This window comes from Galeopterus variegatus, unplaced genomic scaffold (assembly GCF_000696425.1).
Source record: "Galeopterus variegatus unplaced genomic scaffold, G_variegatus-3.0.2 Scaffold3444, whole genome shotgun sequence".
NCBI classification, from domain to species: Eukaryota; Metazoa; Chordata; class Mammalia; order Dermoptera; family Cynocephalidae; genus Galeopterus; species Galeopterus variegatus.
Genome location: NW_007729555.1, coordinates 36,414 through 39,860, shown reverse-complemented (window position 1 = coordinate 39,860; position 3,447 = coordinate 36,414). Strand labels below are relative to the sequence as shown.

The following is a 3,447-nucleotide window of genomic DNA, read 5'->3' as shown; positions in this document are numbered from 1 at the left end:
AAGAAATGTAATTGTGAATGTGATAAGAGACAGGGCGGGGATGATTTTTCTTTCTTTCTTTCTTTTTTAATGGAAAAGACTTTATTTTGCCTTATAAGAAATCTGTTCTCTTTCCCTTATTCTCCTCTCAAACAATCCTTTCCAAACACACCCCTCTTCTTCATCCTTTTCACCATCCCTGGCCCAACTTCTCTGTTACTTTTAAGAAAATCACTCAGTTTTACTCTGTCAAAAGTTAATCCTAATAATAGAAGACACATATAAAAGTAATGCTGGTGATGCACCTGCAACAAGGAAAAGGAAGTTTCCAGCTAAGATCAGACACAGAAAGGAAACAGGCAGACAACTTCTGAAACCTTTGGAAGTGCCCACAAGTTCCCTTCAAACGCAGCCAGGATTTCTGTCTGCTTCAATTTCTTTTTCAAGTTGGCCCTGAAAATCATTGAAAATCTTCTTCCTTTTTATTATCTTACTTAACGTCACAGCAGTATCTTTGCGTCACTTTTCTTTTCAGGATTTGGGCCACGTGAAGACTTGAGGGCCAACCTAGGAAGTAACTCCATTCACAATCTCCTCCCTAGGCCTTTGGAGGCACAGAAGGGAACAGGAGTCACCCGCTGAGGGAATAGCTGTTGCTGTAGCCCAAAGGAACGAACGGGCCTTTTTTGGTTTCTTCTGGGCAGGCCGTGACTGTGGCGCTGGGGAGAGGCCGCTTTAACCAACAGCTGTTACCCCACCCCGCCGGGCTCGAGCCCATCTTTGCTGGGCTGGAAAACAGACAAGGAAAGAATGGGCCTGCGTGGCAAGTTCAAGTTAAATCCTGGAAGGCCTCTGAGGATCCAAGCAGCCCAGCATGTGGGTAAAATGCCCCTTGCCCCCAACAGCGTTCCCCTCCACGGACAGGTTCTAGCCTCCAGTGACCTCCCTCTGCCCTTAGCCTTGAAACTCGATCAGGGCCGGACAGAGCCCAAAGCTTGTCCTAATTCCCTTCTCCACCAAGTAAAGCCCATAAATAACATGCTGGAGGCCCCCGGCCCCGCTACTTTCTCTACCACCCCCCAAGATCTCTGTCTGCACCCCAGGCTGGCTGCTACTGCCGCAGAGGAGCGGATCCGCGCGAGTGGCTGGCGCAGCCCAGGAGGGAGGCCTCTCCCGCCCCCGTCGCTGGCGGCCCTCCCTCCTCCCCCCTCCGGGGCGTTTTTATAGCAAACACCTGCAGCACGGGCGGCCGCCGGGGCTTCCCGACACAAGGCGCTGGTACCTGAGCCCTTGACTGGTAATGCACCATAAACGGCTCCATTCAGGCCCTTTCAGAGCGGGAGCGCGGAGGTCACCGTGTCTACAAACCCCTCTGTGTCCGCCACGTCTCCCGGGCCCCGGGCGCCCGGGCCTCCAGCCGCAGAGCGCGCCGGTCCGTGGGAATCCCAACACTTGTGCTCCGGCGAGGCCGGCCGGGCGGGGGCGGGGGAGCGGGACCACCCGGCCCCTCCCCAGCTCGGCCCCTCCCGCCAGCCCCGCCCTGGTTCACAGAGCGCAGCGAGTGGAACGAATGGGGTGCCGCTGTCCGCAGACGCTCGCGGAAATCAAATGATAAGGCGGGGTAGGACCGCCCCACCCCAGCCCCGCGGGTGACGCCCACTCGGCCCCGAAGGTATATTGCGGTGGTCTGGCCCCGCAGCGCCGCCCCTCGGTCATCCCCTCCAGTCCAGCTCGCTGGGGCGCGATCCCAGCTCAGTGCGCACAGCCCTCCCAAAGCAGGGTGGCTTTGGATGAGGGGGGAGTCTGTGGCGCATGTGGCCGGGTGACTCCGACCAGGGCCGGTGCTGCCAGCAGATACGCGCGTTCTGGGCCGGCCCTGGCGCCCGAGCCGCTGCTGCGAAGGGAGTGTCACTAGCAGCGGCGGCGAGGCGGCCATTCGCCATCGCCAGGCCTAGCCGTGCGCCCCGAGCTTGACGCACGCGGCGCTGAGACGCAGAGGCGGATAAAGGGAACAGTGGCTTCAGTGATTCCCCGAAATGGGGGAAGGGGGAGAATGACAAGTATCCGAAAGAACACACGCATTCCCAAGACAGCGCGGCCACCTGTCTTTTGCCAACCAAGCGTCCATTTCCCGGCTGGCCTGGCTCTGGGGACAGAGAGGTGGGAAGGGGGACGCGCCCGGGGACCATGGGCGGCGCTGGCCAAGGCCACCCAAGCCTGGTGGGCGAGCCATCGGCCTGCGGGATAGCCGGACGGAGGGCATGGGGATGGCGGCGATGCGGGAGGGAGCGCGCGGCCCAACGCCGGTGCTCTGGCGCCGCGCGCCCTCTCTCGGGGCCGCAGGGAACCGGGGTTACCTGGGGAGCGGGGCTTTGTCGCCACGCTGGTTCTCCGCGGCCCCAGAACTAATTAAACGCCTCTTTTGGCCGAAGGAAGAAGCCCCCCGTCGGCCGGGGGTGGGGACGTGTGGGGACGGCATGTGGGCACCGGAATAATCAGCCCCATTCTTGCGCTTCCACAAAACCCGCGGCGCAGCGAGAAGTGAACAGCGGCCGCCTGAATGGCGGTTTCAAAAGGCGACACCTGCAAGCGCGGCCGGTTGTGAATTGAATGGAGTCAAATGCGGCGCCCGCTCGTACCTGAGCCGCGAGCTATTAGTGTCAGGCGCGCCCGGTCGCCGGGGCGGGGAAGCGCGCGGCCTGGCCGCCCGCGCCGAATGTGGCAAGCTGCGGCGCGGCCGCTCCATGGGAATGTCGCCACTTGTGCTGCTCGCGGTCGGGAGGGGGTGCGCTGCCCTTTCAGAGACAGACACAATTAGGCAAAATGCTCAATGAACATTATAAATGATGTGCGATCGCTCTGCAGATTGCCTGGCAAATCAAATTATATGGTCGCTCGCGGACGATCTCCATGGACTTTTTAAAACTTAAACAGGTATTCGCCGATTAAAAAAAATTTAAAAAGAGCCAACTCAGGGATTCCGGAAAATACAACTGAAAGAGTCGGTGTTGAATATTCACACGTCCCCTTTGTTAGAGACTGACTTCACAATGGGCTCGGGGAGAGGGTGCGTTTGGACGAGACACATTTTTTACTGTCATACATACTGCAGAGGAAGGCACCAGAAGTTTGCATTTATTACAAGCCACAATTACAGTGGGACTCTCTTTTTTCTTTTAAGACTAAAATTCTCATAATGAATGACTTGAAAGCTACTGTCATTCTAATCAGATGGAAGAAACATTCTAATCAGATGGAAGCGCGCCCGGGCGCACTTGGGGAGGGGGTAGAGAGAGCCCCGTGCTTCTTTCTGGCACCGAGTGTTAACCCGGGAGGGAGCTGGGGGAAGCCAGCGCTCTGAGCTCCGCACAACCCAGGCTCTGGGTTTCAGGTGCGGCCCCGCGGCTCCCTGGCTGTCCGTCCGCCTCCCAGCTATCAGCCGACCTCTGGGACCAGCAGCCGCGCGGG

The 3,447-nt window shown here is 58.6% G+C and overlaps 1 long non-coding RNA gene across 1 annotated transcript in view; it reads right to left on the bottom strand.

Moving 5' to 3' along the window:
* The window catches only part of LOC103600745, a 24,130-nt gene extending 22,797 nt beyond the window's left edge, over positions 1-1,333 (bottom strand). Inside the window, exon 1 of the long non-coding RNA XR_551405.1 lies at positions 1,262-1,333. This is a non-coding gene — a long non-coding RNA (uncharacterized LOC103600745). The remainder of the gene's footprint in view (positions 1-1,261) is intronic.
* Positions 1,334-3,447: the final 2,114 nt, after the last annotated feature.